The sequence below is a fragment of the Anguilla anguilla genome, chromosome 17 (genome assembly GCF_013347855.1).
Source record: "Anguilla anguilla isolate fAngAng1 chromosome 17, fAngAng1.pri, whole genome shotgun sequence".
NCBI classification, from domain to species: Eukaryota; Metazoa; Chordata; class Actinopteri; order Anguilliformes; family Anguillidae; genus Anguilla; species Anguilla anguilla.
The window spans coordinates 23,661,100-23,679,155 of record NC_049217.1 but is presented as its reverse complement, the minus strand read 5'-3'; the positions used below and the strand labels follow the sequence as shown (position 1 = coordinate 23,679,155).

At 32.2% G+C, this 18,056-nt stretch overlaps 1 long non-coding RNA gene across 1 annotated transcript; it reads right to left on the bottom strand.

The window, feature by feature from the left end:
- Positions 1–16,391: 16,391 nt before the first annotated feature.
- LOC118217241 lies at positions 16,392–17,640 on the bottom strand. Its single transcript, XR_004763143.1, has 2 exons — positions 17,052–17,640; positions 16,392–16,752 (listed from the first exon to the last, which is right to left on the bottom strand). It is a non-coding gene; the product is annotated as an uncharacterized LOC118217241 (long non-coding RNA).
- Between the last annotated feature and the right edge of the window lie 416 nt (positions 17,641–18,056).

Sequence of the window (18,056 nt, the reverse complement as noted above, 5' to 3'; positions counted from 1 at the left end):
TAATTAATTATCCATTTGCTGCATAGTCACTTAACTTCTTTTACAGTTGAATGTACAATGTAACAAAGTGTATATGCATTATGTATATATTTATATACACGTCATTCATATGCACACACGTTGAATGAGCCTAGAGGAAAATTCATTGGGACACCCAACTGTGCGACACGCGCATGTCTGGACAAAACGACCACAAACCATAGCATTTTAAAAACCGCAAACCCTTTCCTGCATACATACATGAGAATAGGGGGAACCCCCCCCCCCGTGCCCATATTCAGTTTAAATGAATTAAGAAGAGCTCTCTTTGTCAGAGACACGACGCAAAAATTGAATATTTAAGCAGCGGGGGTGTTGACCGTGCCCTTGTAAGCATTAATCAAGCGCCGGTGAAACTGAGTGACAGACTGAGGGGGGATCAACATTCGCCCCCGCTCTCAAAGCAGGCCCGAATGGGGCGCCCCGTCGCGCCGGTTCCTCGCCCCGATCGCCCCGATCGCCCCCTCTCGCCCCGTCAGCCCCGTTCCGACTTCGGCGCGGCGACGAAAACAAACACGTCCGCGTCGCCGAGGCGACGGCGGCAGCCTCGCGGGGGCTGGCGCTTTCCCAGAGACACGGCCGATTAATCAGCCAGCCCACGAAGCTCTTTCTACGGGTAACGGGCGGAACGATAGCTTTGACGCAGATGGGAATCATTTCGCCCAATTAAGAGCAGAAATAAACACGGCTGCGCGACTCCGCTCCGCGCGCCGGAGGCCCGCACCGACCCGCAGGCCGCGCTCGCTATCGCCGGCTAACCACGCCAAACGCCAAAATGATACTTTATCCACCCTTCGGGCAAAATCCATAATTCGACATGCTGTGTAAAATGTGTGGGATATTATCTGGATGACCGAGAGCGGTGCCTCCAAACATCTGAAATTTCCTCCGGACTGCCAATGGCTTAACGGGACAAAAATGTGAAAAATGATACAAATTAGTTAAGGTGCTCAGCAGTGGGGCCCAGGATGAATGAAAGTAGAGCTGCAGTGCTCAAAAGCTGTGTCATACAGTATACCGATATCGTTGCAAATGGGCAATGTTTTCATCCTTTGGGGATTTTGTCAGCTTTATTTGAATTTAACTGGACCTAAAGCAGCATATCTGATCTGTTGTTGCAAATATGACCTTAGCCAAAATACACATTTAGGAAACTCTGAGTTGTTAACCATGTGCAAAGCACACATCTATACACTCTGATAAAGTATATCTGTGATGTAGGCTATGTATATCAGCTTGTTTGTCTCATTGAGCAACCAGAGATCCCTGATAGGAAGAATTCACAAAATGAAGAGATTTACAAAATGCTTCTTTTGTCAAACTTTCAGCAACAACTCAGAGCTGCCTTAGATGGGTGCAGAACTCCGGTCCTGGAGGGCCGATCTACTGGCAGGTTTTTGTTCCAATCAATTACCTTGGTTTTAGTTTTCTGACGGCTCTATAAACTACACTGGTTCACTGCTGTTCTTGAGCACAGTAAAATCTTTAGGATACACTTGTAGTCTGTGGCCATAGCTGGTGCTTATACAAATGTGAGATCAAGATATGATTGAGCTAATTAAATAAGAGCAGAGCAGAAGTTGGCACAAAAGAGCAGAAGTTGGCACACAATCCTGAAATGGATCAGCCCTTGAAATCAGTGATGACATCAGCAGCTGAGAGGAGAGTTTGGAAGCAGTGTTCACTTTTCACTTCTCAAAGTACTGGTTCATGCATCATCTTGCACGGCAACATATTGGCTTATAAGGATATTTCCATCTCATTTTTGTGATTTGCTAAAATGCTAAAATGGAAGCCTTGTTTCCAGTTCCCACAGAGTGAAGTGCACTCTAAGGCGTGAGAAAGCTTGGTAGAGGAAAGAGAAAATCGCTTATTTTATTGCCAATAACTGAGGCTTACCCACATTCAAATTTTGCATTTTTGCATGGAAAAAAGGGATATTCAGTTAACCAAGCACACCTCAAAACATCTCTTTGTATGTATGCAATGGGTGCCAGTGTAGTAGAATAGTTATGGAACTGGGCTTGTAACTCAAAGGTTGTGGTTTAATTTCCCAGACAAGCTACCTGACCTTGAGCCAGATATGTAACCTGTACTGCGTCAGTAAATATCTAGCTGTATAAATGGATTGTACTTCATGTAAAAATGCAATCTGTCACTTTGGATAAGTTCTTCTGAAAATAGTCATACCCCTGATAGCGTAGGCAGTGAATTTTGAAAAACAGATTTTAAATGATCACTCCGTTTAAATGAGCACAATACATATATGTTTCTATAAAACAAAATACCACACAATTCGAACAAATTTCTGCCCATTTAATATGGATGTATTCACCACATAGCAACATCACACACTGTTTTATAGATATGTGCAGGATTATAGCACCCCTTGCCTCCACTTTGCTCTATAGTGTTTTCTTAACAACTGTAGTGATGCCCTGTTATTAGGTTACTGAACAGCTGTACCCTGACCAAAAGTGTTGCCAAAAGCACAAATGGGGAACCTAATGAGCGATTCTGATATTGATGAGCGTTGGAACCAATTTCGTTTCATGCACGGTGCAGTAATATTTTTCTAAGTAATTGCGCACGTGTGATTGGGCGTGAATGGCTTGAGTGAGCAGCGTTAGAACAGCGGGCCTTGTGTGTGGCTTGTCTGGCCACACACAAGGATATCTGTTTATTAATGGAATGACCGCGGCGGCCATTTTACTGACACGGGCCCGCGTCCACGCTCTGAATATGCATGCGCATGTGCGTCCGCCGCGCCACAGGAACCTGTGGCTGTGCCGCCCGTCCACAGACAACCCAGTCAGGCCCGGAGGCCATTACGTACCCCCTCAACCCACCCAGAGAAGAGGTGGGAAAGCAGTTCCGCAGCACAGTGTCCAGCTCCACTGGAGGTCGAACCGCAGCTCGACAACCCCAACCTCCTGTCTGCTTCGACATGAGCATGTGACTGTGCCGGTGAGGCTAGTGCTCTCTTTATTTTTATCTTTGTTTCTCTCTCCTTAGTCTTTCTCTCTCTTTCTTTTAGTCTTTCTCTCTCATCTCTTTTTCTCTACCTTTCTGTCACTCACAACTTTGTTGTACGACAACCACTTGGTATTACATGGCCAAATTCATAACAAAATTCATAACTAATGATAACAATACTAGCAATACCAGTAGAAATATCAACATTGGAGGAAAAGTAGAGGACCTAATTTCAGGAATAACTGTTGTTGCCAGACGTGCACACATCAATGTACCACAACTCTCTGTGCGTAATTCATCCATGCAGTCTTGGACCGAGGTCAGTGGATTGATTTGCGATGTTTTGGGAAGCATGTCTTACTTCTCTGTACTTTTCAGATTTTTATTAAGCACAGCCTCAGTCTAAACCTTTTTTTTTTTTTTGTCTGTCATGTGAGCATATTCTGTCCTCTCTGGATTGCCAGGTTTACTGACATCATCTGGTCTTTATCGTAAGGTTGGGCTCACTAAGCTTAAACTACTGTATGTCAAAACATGTCTTAGCTTATTATCTTTCACCATAAATAGATTGACCACCACAGTGTATTGTGTATTGCCTGTAAATATCTCTCTCTCTCTCTCTGTTTTCCTCTTCATCACCAATTCTTTCTCTCTTCCTCAGGAGAGAAAGAGATAGATTGTCACCGCAACCACGGAGCAAGGAAGCGAATAACCCTACAGCCAAAGACCGTTAGGTTGATTGATTGAAAATTGATGTTTTTCAATCTGAAAACGATTTGCCTGTCCAGAAGTTACAACAGTCTGGCTGTTTGTCCTATTGGCCCCTCTGCTTTTCCCCCAATCCTTATTCCCCTTAATGGAATCAGTGCTTATTTAGATAAAGAAAGAATATGTAACATGACAGTTGCAACTGTAAGTCAGTAAAAATATTTTTATTTCTTTGCGTTTTATCGCCTTCAAAAGACTGCAAATATAAACGGAACTTAAAATATTGCCTTGACAGCAAGCTTCAGGAAGACGCTGGTATATTTTATTAAAATTCACAATGAATAAAACCCTAGTGTCTGATCTATTAGTTATATTTAACAGGTCTAATAGCAGTGATTTTTGCCTTAAATCCCTGTAACTCTTAAAAGTTGAAATTTTCCTTGGTGTGATGTGGCTTGTTCCCACAGCTTCTGCAAGCGTCAGAGGTTGAAAAGTCTACATGATCAGACTGGATAATGAACACACACACACACACACACACACACACATATTGTATGTATGTATATATTAGTTACATAATAATGGCTTCATATTGCTTTATAATTTTCTGCAGACATTGTTTCCAAAAGGAAAAAGGCTCTGTAAGGCTAAGATGTACAGCAGTGCAGGTGACAGTGTAGTATGATGGGTAAGGAACTGTTCTTGTAACCTAAAGGTCACAGGGTTGATCCCTGATTTACTGCCATTGTACTCTTAATCAAGGTACTTAACCTGCATTGTGTCAGTATATTCATCCAGCTGTAAAAAGGATTACAGTGTAAATGCTATGTAATAGTTGTGTAAGTTGCTCTGGATAAGACGTCTGCTTAATGCCTGTAATGTAAAATGTAAAGTGAGCAGTGGGCTATTCCTGAAGATGGGCGTTGGTGCTGTTTCACATTTAACGTCAAAGAGGACAGTCACACACGATTGACTTTCCGTTCTCATTTGGAGTACGCATGCTCAGTCCCACAAACAGTCATGAAGAAGCGCTGGGGATAATTCATGAAGAATCATGATGTTGCCGGATAATGTTAGCACTGGCCGTCTCTTGTGAAAGGCCTGAGTACATGATGTAAACATTGCCTGGCTTTTAAACCATTTTAACCCTAACCCTAACCCTAACCCTAACCCTAACCGTAACCCTAACCCTAACCCTAACCCTAACCCTAACCCTAACCCTAACCCTAACACACACAACTCTAACCCACAACTCTAACCCTAACCAACAACTCTAACTAACTAACTCTAACTCTAACTAACTAACTCTAACTAACTAACTCTAACTCTAACTAACTAACTCTAACTAACCAACTCTAACTCTAACTAACTAACTCTAACTAACTAACTCTAACTAACTAACTCTAACTAACTCTAACTAACTAACTCTAACTAACTAACTCTAACTCTAACTAACTAACTCTAACTAACTAACTCTAACTAACTAACACAAACTAACTCTAACTCTAACTTTCCGTTCTCATTTGGAGTACGCATGCTCAGTCCCACAAACAGTCATGAAGAAGCGTTGGGGATAATTCATGAAGAATCATGATGTTGCCGGAGGATGTTAGCACTGGCCGTCTCTTGTGAAAGGCCTGAGTACATGATGTAAACATTGCCTGGCTTTTAAACCATTTTAATTAACAATAACACTCTACCCACAGCGGAATATGTGTTTTCGCAATGGGAATTCATGCAGAATGATATTCATTTTTTGGAGGAAAATCATTAATATAGAAAAGACCACAATGTTATGTTGAAAAAGAACAAAAATCCTAAATTGTTTTTTCATCATAGGAATGGAGGCACAATGAGGTTCTTAAAATAAATGTAAAGGCTAAAAGGAATTTGAAGTATTTCGAGTCATTTATTGTGAAAAAGTTTTCATTAATATTTTCAAACAAATCATTAATAAAAAAAATTATAGTAGCATGCCTATAAGCATATATGTCATAAATACTCAATTTTCATCAATGGAATGCATGCATAATGAGTTAAATTTAATACATAATGAGAAATAGAACAACAATAACAAGAAATTAAATGATTTCTTATGTCCAAAAAGTGAGAAAAGTACAAATATCGTAAATATGACTTATTATCATTGCAATGGATACAGAATGAGTTACGTTTAATAAATAACAAGAAATAAAAATAATTCAGGGTGTTTTGAGTCATTTATGGTTAAAAAAGCATTATTTTTCCATCAAATAAGAAAAATATAACAAACTATAGTCTTATGTCCAAAAAGTGAAAAAAGTACAAAAATTCTAAATATGTGTTATTATCATTGTAATGCATGCAGAATGAGTTATATTCAATAAATACCAATAAATAAAATTAATCCAAGGTGTTTTTAGTCATTTATTATTAAAAATCATGTTTTCCATCACATCAGAAAAATATAAAAGACTATAGTCTTATGTCCAAAAAGTGAAAAAAGTACAAAAATTCTAAATATGTGTTATTTTCATTGTAATGCATGCAGAATGAGTTACATTCAATAAATACCAATAAATAAAATTAATCCAAGGTGTTTTGAGTCATTTATTGTGAAAAATTATGTTTTCCATCACATCAGAAAAATATAAAAGACTATAGTCTTATGTCCAAAAAGTGAAAAAAGTACAAAAATTCTAAATACGTGTTATTATCATTGTAATGCATGCAGAATGAGTAACATTCAATAAATACCATTAAATAAAATTAATCCAAGGTGATTTGAGTCATTTATTATTAAAAATCATTTCTTTCCATCAAATGAGAAAAATATAACAGACTATAGTCTTATGTCCAAAAAGTGAAAAAAGTACAAAAATTCTAAATATGTGTTATTATCATTGTAATGCATGCAGAATGAGTTATATTCAATAAATACAAATAAATAAAATTAATCCAAGGTTTTTTTAGTCATTTATTATTAAAAATCATGTTTTCCATCAAATCAGAAAAATATAACAGACTATAGTCTTATGTCCAAAAAGTGAAAAAAGTACAAAAATTCTAAATATGTGTTATTATCATTGTAATGCATGCAGAATGCGTTATATTCAATAAATACAAATAAATAAAATTAATCCAAGGTGTTTTGAGTCAATTATTGTGAAAACTCATGTTTTCCATCACATCAGAAAAATATAAAAGACTATAGTCTTATGTCCAAAAAGTGAAAAAAGTACAAAAATTCTAAATATGTGTTATTATCATTGTAATGCATGCAGAATGAGTTATATTCAATAAATACCAATAAATAAAATTAATCCAAGGTGTTTTTAGTCATTTATTATTAAAAATCATGTTTTCCATCACATCAGAAAAATATAAAAGACTATAGTCTTATGTCCAAAAAGTGAAAAAAGTACAAAAATTCTAAATATGTGTTATTATCATTGTAATGCATGCACAATGAGTTACATTCAATAAATACCAATAAATAAAATTAATCCAAGGTGTTTTGAGTCATTTATTATTAAAAATAATTTCTTTCCATCAAATCAGAGAAATATAACAGACTATAGTCTTATGTCCAAAAAGTGAAAAAAGTACAAAAATTCTAAATATGTGTTATTTTCATTGTAATGTATGCAGATTGAGAAACATTCAATAAATACCAATAAATAAAATTAATCCAAGGTGTTTTGAGTCATTTATTGCGCAAAATCATGCTTTCCATCACATAAGAAAAATATAAAAGACTATAGTCTTATGTCAAAAAAGTGAAAAAAGTACAAAAATTCTAAATATGTGTTATTATCATTGTAATGCATGCAGAATGAGTTACATTCAATAAATACCAATAAATAAAATTAATCCAAGGTGTTTTGAGTCATTTATTATTAAAAATCATGTTTTCCATCATATCAGAAAAATATAACAGACTATAGTATTATGTCCAAAAAGTGAAAAAAGTACAAAAATTCTAAATATGTGTTATTTTCATTGTAATGCATGCAGAATGAGTTACATTCAATAAATACCAATAAATAAAATTAATCCAAGGTGTTTTGAGTCATTTATTGTGCAAAATCATGTTTTCCATCACATCAGAAAAATATAAAAGACTATAGTCTTATGTCCAAAAAGTGAAAAAAGTACAAAAATTCTAAATATGTGTTATTATCATTGTAATGCATGCAGAATGAGTTACATTCAATAAATACCAATAAATAAAATTAATCCAAGGTGTTTTGAGTCATTTATTATTAAAAATCATTTCTTTCCATCAAATCCGAAAAATATAACAGACTATAGTCTTATGTCCAAAAAGTGAAAAAAGTACAAAAATTCTAAATATGTGTTATTATCATTGTAATGCATGCAGAATGAGTTATATTCAATAAATACCAATAAATAAAATTAATCCAAGGTGTTTTGAGTCATTTATTATTAAAAATAATTTCTTTCCATCAAATCAGAGAAATATAACAGACTATAGTCTTATGTCCAAAAAGTGAAAAAAGTACAAAAATTCTAAATATGTGTTATTTTCATTGTAATGTATGCAGAATGAGAAACATTCAATAAATACCAATAAATAAAATTAATCCAAGGTGTTTTGAGTCATTTATTGCGCAAAATCATGCTTTCCATCACATAAGAAAAATATAAAAGACTATAGTCTTATGTCAAAAAAGTGAAAAAAGTACAAAAATTCTAAATATGTGTTATTATCATTGTAATGCATGCAGAATGAGTTACATTCAATAAATACCAATAAATAAAATTAATCCAAGGTGTTTTGAGTCATTTATTGTGCAAAATCATGTTTTCCATCACATCAGAAAAATATAAAAGACTATAGTCTTATGTCCAAAAAGTGAAAAAAGTACAAAAATTCTAAATATGTGTTATTATCATTGTAATGCATGCAGAATGAGTTATATTCAATAAATACCAATAAATAAAATTAATCCAAGGTGTTTTGAGTCATTTATTATTAAAAATCATTTCTTTCCATCAAATCCGAAAAATATAACAGACTATAGTCTTATGTCCAAAAAGTGAAAAAAGTACAAAAATTCTAAATATGTGTTATTATCATTGTAATGCATGCAGAATGAGTTATATTCAATAAATACCAATAAATAAAATTAATCCAAGGTGTTTTGAGTCATTTATTATTAAAAATCATTTCTTTCCATCAAATCCGAAAAATATAACAGACTATAGTCTTATGTCCAAAAAGTGAAAAAAGTACAAAAATTCTAAATATGTGTTATTATCATTGTAATGCATGCAGAATGAGTTACATTCAATAAATACCAATAAATAAAATTAATCCAAGGTGTTTTGAGTCATTTATTATTAAAAATCATTTCATTCCTTCAAATCAGAAAAATATAACAGACTATAGTCTTATGTCCAAAAAGTGAAAAAAGTACTAAAATTCTAAATATGTGTTATTTTCATTGTAATGCATGCAGAATGAGTTACATTAAAAAAATACCAATAAATAAAATTAATCCAAGGTGTTTTGAGTCATTTATTGTGAATAATCATGTTTTCCATCACATCAGAAAAATATAAAAGACTATAGTCTTATGTCCAAAAAGTGAAAAAAGTACAAAAATTCTAAATATGTGTTATTTTCATTGTAATGCATGCAGAATGAGTTACATTCAATAAATACCAATAAATAAAATTAATCCAAGGTGTTTTGAGTCATTTATTGTGAAAAATCATTTCTTTCCATCAAATCCGAAAAATATAACAGACTATAGTCTTATGTCCAAAAAGTGAAAAAAGTACAAAAATTCTAAATATGTGTTATTATCATTGTAATGCATGCAGAATGAGTTATATTCAATAAATACCAATAAATAAAATTAATCCAAGGTGATTTGAGTCATTTATTATTAAAAATCATTTCTTTCCATCAAATGAGAAAAATATAACAGACTATAGTCTTATGTCCAAAAAGTGAAAAAAGTACAAAAATTCTAAATATGTGTTATTTTCATTGTAATGTATGCAGAATGAGAAACATTCAATAAATACCAATAAATAAAATTAATCCAAGGTGTTTTGAGTCATTTATTGCGCAAAATCATGCTTTCCATCACATAAGAAAAATATAAAAGACTATAGTCTTATGTCAAAAAAGTGAAAAAAGTACAAAAATTCTAAATATGTGTTATTTTCATTGTAATTTATGCAGAATGAGAAACATTCAATAAATACCAATAAATAAAATTAATCCAAGGTGTTTTGAGTCATTTATTGCGCAAAATCATGTTTTCCATCACATCAGAAAAATATAAAAGACTATATAGTCTTATGTCCAAAAAGTGAAAAAAGTACAAAAATTCTAAATATGTGTTATTTTCATTGTAATGCATGCAGAATGAGTTATATTCAATAAATACCAATAAATAAAATTAATCCAAGGTGTTTTGAGTCATTTATTATTAAAAATCATTTCTTTCCATCAAATCCGAAAAATATAACAGACTATAGTCTTATGTCCAAAAAGTGAAAAAAGTACAAAAATTCTAAATATGTGTTATTATCATTGTAATGCATGCAGAATGAGTTATATTCAATAAATACCAATAAATAAAATTAATCCAAGGTGTTTTGAGTCATTTATTATTAAAAATAATTTCTTTCCATCAAATCAGAGAAATATAACAGACTATAGTCTTATGTCCAAAAAGTGAAAAAAGTACAAAAATTCTAAATATGTGTTATTTTCATTGTAATGTATGCAGAATGAGAAACATTCAATAAATACCAATAAATAAAATTAATCCAAGGTGTTTTGAGTCATTTATTGCGCAAAATCATGCTTTCCATCACATAAGAAAAATATAAAAGACTATAGTCTTATGTCAAAAAAGTGAAAAAAAGTACAAAAATTCTAAATATGTGTTATTATCATTGTAATGCATGCAGAATGAGTTACATTCAATAAATACCAATAAATAAAATTAATCCAAGGTGTTTTGAGTCATTTATTATTAAAAATCATGTTTTCCATCATATCAGAAAAATATAACAGACTATAGTATTATGTCCAAAAAGTGAAAAAAGTACAAAAATTCTAAATATGTGTTATTTTCATTGTAATGCATGCGGAATGAGTTACATTCAATAAATACCAATAAATAAAATTAATCCAAGGTGTTTTGAGTCATTTATTGTGCAAAATCATGTTTTCCATCACATCAGAAAAATATAAAAGACTATAGTCTTATGTCCAAAAAGTGAAAAAAGTACAAAAATTCTAAATATGTGTTATTATCATTGTAATGCATGCAGAATGAGTTATATTCAATAAATACCAATAAATAAAATTAATCCAAGGTGTTTTGAGTCATTTATTATTAAAAATCATTTCTTTCCATCAAATCCGAAAAATATAACAGACTATAGTCTTATGTCCAAAAAGTGAAAAAAGTACAAAAATTCTAAATATGTGTTATTATCATTGTAATGCATGCAGAATGAGTTATATTCAATAAATACCAATAAATAAAATTAATCCAAGGTGTTTTGAGTCATTTATTATTAAAAATCATTTCTTTCCATCAAATCCGAAAAATATAACAGACTATAGTCTTATGTCCAAAAAGTGAAAAAAGTACAAAAATTCTAAATATGTGTTATTATCATTGTAATGCATGCAGAATGAGTTACATTCAATAAATACCAATAAATAAAATTAATCCAAGGTGTTTTGAGTCATTTATTATTAAAAATCATTTCATTCCTTCAAATCAGAAAAATATAACAGACTATAGTCTTATGTCCAAAAAGTGAAAAAAGTACAAAAATTCTAAATATGTGTTATTTTCATTGTAATGTATGCAGAATGAGAAACATTCAATAAATACCAATAAATAAAATTAATCCAAGGTGTTTTGAGTCATTTATTGCGCAAAATCATGCTTTCCATCACATAAGAAAAATATAAAAGACTATAGTCTTATGTCAAAAAAGTGAAAAAAGTACAAAAATTCTAAATATGTGTTATTATCATTGTAATGCATGCAGAATGAGTTACATTCAATAAATACCAATAAATAAAATTAATCCAAGGTGTTTTGAGTCATTTATTATTAAAAATCATGTTTTCCATCACATCAGAAAAATATAACAGACTATAGTATTATGTCCAAAAAGTGAAAAAAGTACAAAAATTCTAAATATGTGTTATTTTCATTGTAATGCATGCAGAATGAGTTACATTCAATAAATACCAATAAATAAAATTAATCCAAGGTGTTTTGAGTCATTTATTGTGCAAAATCATGTTTTCCATCACATCAGAAAAATATAAAAGACTATAGTCTTATGTCCAAAAAGTGAAAAAAGTACAAAAATTCTAAATATGTGTTATTATCATTGTAATGCATGCAGAATGAGTTATATTCAATAAATACCAATAAATAAAATTAATCCAAGGTGTTTTGAGTCATTTATTATTAAAAATCATTTCTTTCCATCAAATCCGAAAAATATAACAGACTATAGTCTTATGTCCAAAAAGTGAAAAAAGTACAAAAATTCTAAATATGTGTTATTATCATTGTAATGCATGCAGAATGAGTTACATTCAATAAATACCAATAAATAAAATTAATCCAAGGTGTTTTGAGTCATTAATTATTAAAAATCATTTCATTCCTTCAAATCAGAAAAATATAACAGACTATAGTCTTATGTCCAAAAAGTGAAAAAAGTACTAAAATTCTAAATATGTGTTATTTTCATTGTAATGCATGCAGAATGAGTTACATTCAAAAAATACCAATAAATAAAATTAATCCAAGGTGTTTTGAGTCATTTATTGTGAATAATCATGTTTTCCATCACATCAGAAAAATATAAAAGACTATAGTCTTATGTCCAAAAAGTGAAAAAGTACAAAAATTCTAAACATGTGTTATTATCATTGTAATGCATGCAGAATGAGTTACATTCAATAAATACCAATAAATAAAATGAATCCAAGCTGTTTTGAGTCATTTATTATTAAAAATCATTTCTTTCCATCAAATCCGAAAAATATAACAGACTATAGTCTTATGTCCAAAAAGTGAAAAAAGTGCAAAAATTCTAAATATGTGTTATTATCATTGTAATGCATGCAGAATGAGTTATATTCAATAAATACCAATAAATAAAATTAATCCAAGGTGTTTTGAGTCATTTATTATTAAAAATCATTTCTTTCCATCAAATCCGAAAAATATAACAGACTATAGTCTTATGTCCAAAAAGTGAAAAAAGTACAAAAATTCTAAATATGTGTTATTATCATTGTAATGCATGCAGAATGAGTTACATTCAATAAATACCAATAAATAAAATTAATCCAAGGTGTTTTGAGTCATTTATTATTAAAAATCATTTCATTCCTTCAAATCAGAAAAATATAACAGACTATAGTCTTATGTCCAAAAAGTGAAAAAAGTACTAAAATTCTAAATATGTGTTATTTTCATTGTAATGCATGCAGAATGAGTTACATTCAATAAATACCAATAAATAAAATTAATCCAAGGTGTTTTGAGTCATTTATTGTGAAAAATCATGTTTTCCATCGCATCAGAAAAATATAAAAGACTATAGTCTTATGTCCAAAAAGTGAAAAAAGTACAAAAATTCTAAATATGTGTTATTATCATTGTAATGCATGCAGAATGAGTTACATTCAATAAATACCAATAAATAAAATTAATCCAAGGTGTTTTGAGTCATTTATTGTGCAAAATCATGTTTTCCATCACATAAGAAAAATATAAAAGACTATAGTCTTATGTCCAAAAAGTGAAAAAAGTTAAAAAATTCTAAATATGTGTTATTATCATTGTAATGCATGCAGAATGAGTTATATTCAATAAATACCAATAAATAAAATGAATCCAAGCTGTTTTGAGTCATTTATTATTAAAAATCATGTTTTCCATCAAATCAGAAAAATATAACAGACTATAGTCTTATGTCCAAAAAGTGAAAAAAGTACAAAAATTCTAAATATGTGTTATTTTCATTGTAATGCATGCAGAATTAGTTGCATTCAATAAATACCAATAAATAAAATTAATCCAAGGTGTTTTGAGTCATTTATTGTGAAAACTCATGTTTTCCATCACATCAGAAAAATATAAAAGACTATAGTCTTATGTCCAAAAAGTGAAAAAAGTACAAAAATTCTAAATATGTGTTATTATCATTGTAATGCATGCAGAATGAGTTATATTCAATAAATACCAATAAATAAAATTAATCCAAGGTGTTTTGAGTCATTTATTATTAAAAAATCATTTCTTTCCATCAAATCAGAAAAATATAACAGACTATAGTCTTATGTCCAAAAAGTGAAAAAAGTACAACAATTCTAAATATGTGTTATTATCATTGTAATGCATGCAGAATGAGTTATATTCAATAAATACCAATAAATAAAATTAATCCAAGGTGTTTTGAGTCATTTATTATTAAAAATCATTTCTTTCCATCAAATCAGAAAAATATAACAGACTATAGTCTTATGTCCAAAAAGTGAAAAAAGTACAAAAATTCTAAATATGTGTTATTATCATTGTAATGCATGCAGAATGAGTTATATTCAATAAATACCAATAAATAAAATAAAATCCAAGGTGTTTTGAGTCATTTATTATTAAAAATCATTTCTTTCCATCAAATCAGAAAAATATAACAGACTATAGTCTTATGTCCAAAAAGTGAAAAAAGTACAAAAATTCTAAATATGTGTTATTATCATTGTAATGCATGCAGAATGAGTTATATTCAATAAATACCAATAAAAAAAATTAATCCAAGGTGTTTTGAGTCATTTATTATTAAAAATAATTTCTTTCCATCAAATCAGAAAAATATAACAGACTATAGTCTTATGTCCAAAAAGTGAAAAAGTACAAAAATTCTAAATATGTGTTATTTTCATTGTAATGCATGCAGAATGAGTTACATTCAATAAATACCAATAAATAAAATTAATCCAAGGTGTTTTGAGTCATTTATTGTGAAAAATCATGTTTTCCATCACATCAGAAAAATATAAAAGACTATAGTCTTATGTCCAAAAAGTGAAAAAAGTACAAAAATTCTAAATATGTGTTATTATCATTGTAATGCATGCAGAATGAGTTACATTCAATAAATACCAATAAATCAAATTAATCCAAGGTGTTTTGAGTCATTTATTATTAAAAATCATTTCATTCCTTCAAATCAGAAAAATATAACAGACTATAGTCTTATGTCCAAAAAGTGAAAAAAGTACTAAAATTCTAAATATGTGTTATTTTCATTGTAATGCATGCAGAATGAGTTACATTCAAAAAATACCAATAAATAAAATTAATCCAAGGTGTTTTGAGTCATTTATTGTGAATAATCATGTTTTCCATCACATCAGAAAAATATAACAGACTATAGTCTTATGTCCAAAAAGTGAAAAAGTACAAAAATTCTAAATATGTGTTATTATCATTGTAATGCATGCAGAATGAGTTACATTCAATAAATACCAATAAATAAAATGAATCCAAGCTGTTTTGAGTCATTTATTATTAAAAATCATGTTTTCCATCAAATCAGAAAAATATAACAGACTATATTCTTATGTCCAAAAAGTGAAAAAAGTACAAAAATTCTAAATATGTGTTATTATCATTGTAATACATGCAGAATGAGTTATATTCAATAAATACCAATAAATAAAATTAATCCAAGGTGTTTTGAGTCATTTATTATTAAAAATCATGTTTTCCATCAAATCAGAAAAATATAACAGACTATAGTCTTATGTCCAAAAAGTGAAAAAAGTACAAAAATTCTAAATATGTGTTATTTTCATTGTAATGCATGCAGAATGAGTTATATTCAATAAATACCAATAAATAAAATTAATCCAAGGTGTTTTGAGTCATTTATTGTGAAAAATCATGCTTTCCATCACATCAGAAAAATATAAAAGACTATAGTCTTATGTCCAAAAAGTGAAAAAAGTACAAAAATTCTAAATATGTATTATTATCATTGTAATGCATGCAGAATGAGTTATATTCAATAAATACCAATAAATAAAATTAATCCAAGGTGTTTTGAGTCATTTATTGTGAAAACTCATGTTTTCCATCACATCAGAAAAATATAAAAGACTATAGTCTTATGTCCAAAAAGTGAAAAAAGTACAAAAATTCTAAATATGTGTTATTATCATTGTAATGCATGCAGAATGAGTTATATTCAATAAATACCAATAAATAAAATTAATCCAAGGTGTTTTGAGTCATTTATTATTAAAAATCATTTCTTTCCATCAAATCAGAAAAATATAACAGACTATAGTCTTATGTCCAAAAAGTGAAAAAAGTACTAAAATTCTAAATATGTGTTATTATCATTGTAATGCATGCAGAATGAGTTATATTCAATAAATACCAATAAATAAAATTAATCCAAGGTATTTTGAGTCATTTATTATTAAAAATCATGTTTTCCATCAAATCAGAAAAATATAACAGACTATAGTCTTATGTCCAAAAAGTGAAAAAAGTACAAAAATTCTAAATATGTGTTATTATCATTGTAATGCATGCAGAATGAGTTACATTCAATAAATACCAATAAATTAAATTAATCCAATGTGTTTTGAGTCATTTATTGTGAAAAATCATTTTTTCCATCAAACCTGAAAAATAGATCTCACAGTCATATAGTCATATATAGAGAGTCATATATAATAAAATTGAATTCAGGGTGTTCAATAAAATAAATAAAACAACAAACTAAATTAAAAATAATTGGTTTAGGTGGTCAATCCTTTCCCCACCCACTGACAGTGATCCTGGTGCGAGGCATGAAGCCAGTGCGTTGCAGAAAAGTCCAGCAACGCCGTGTTACGGTTCAGGCAACTGCGTGAGGATGAGGAGAAGTGGAGACACATCACTGAATCAGCCTGTAGCACAGTGGTCCTGTGTGTCAGCGAGCAAGCAAGCGAGGGACGAACTAAAAAAATAAAAAAAATTTAAAAAAAAACAGAAAAATAACCAACAGCGTTGGCCAGGCCGTGTCATTTCGTTTATTTCCTCTTGACATTTTGGGCGGAGACAAAGTCATTCCTGTGCGAGACACACTCACATTAGAGGCGCCAGGGCTCTCTCCACATTACAGTGAGGTAATTACACCTAGCAAACCTATATCCTTTCGCATTACTCCCCTGTTCGTGGCCCGCTCCCACACTCACAAACACCCTCTTTGTTCTGCCGGTTTCCCCCCGTGTGACAGGACGTGTTAGTATCACTCACTTGATTGGCCGCGATAAGTCCTTGCGGTTTTCTGGGTTCTCCGACCGCGCGCCTGGACACGGCGTTCGGGCCCTGAAAAGGACCGCGGCTCCTGCCCCTGAATCGGGCTCTTTGTTCGGCCCGCCGATCCGAATCGCCGGGGCCAGCGCCGCGCCCCCGCGCCGCCGTCGCCATGGGAACGGGAGCCCTGCCGCCCCCTCGGCCGTGTGTTTGCCTTGGCAGGAAGCCAAGGTGTTTTTCGGGGGATGAGGGGTGGGATAGGAGGGAGGGAGGGAGGGAGGGAGGGATGCAGAGAGAGAGAGAGTGAGAGAGAGAGAGGCATAGAGACAGAGAGGGAAAGATACAGAGAGAAAAGAAGGAGAGAGAGAAACACCTCTGAGGTGACAGAGACCTGTTCAAGATATGCCACACGGCGGTATTAGTCCTGAAACAGGAAACCAACTCTTAGGAGCTCTTCCCAGGAAGGGCGAGAGGAGGGTCGAGGGAGTTTTGTTTCCTTTCCGGGGAAACTGGCATCTTGTCATCCGCACGCTTCACATTTCCTCTAAACTCTGAAATGAAGTATGAGACCTCCCCCCACCCGGCACCCCACCACCCCCCACCCCACCCCACCCCGCGCCCCCCCCCCTACCTAACACCCCAATCAACCCCCTCCATTCCAAAATCATGTTTACATTGGCGCGTGCGCTCGAGACTCCTTGAAACAGATAGGGTCGCACGGGTCTGAGTGTGACAGTATCAATCCCTCCCTCCCTCCCGTCAGTGCCCGCGCTGGTCGTCTGGCTGCCCGTCCGGCCGCCCGTCCGGCGGCTCCGCTGGCGCGCGGCGTGAACCCCGCCGTCTCCAACACACGGCCTTTTGTGCCGTCGCCGCCTCGGCACCACCGTGAGCAAACACGGCATTATGCAGGAGCGAAACCGCACTGTTTTACTTTCATCCCAGCTGCACTGAGGAAAGAGGAGGGGAAAAAGAAAACCAAAGGATTTCAGCTGAGAACAGGTCGTT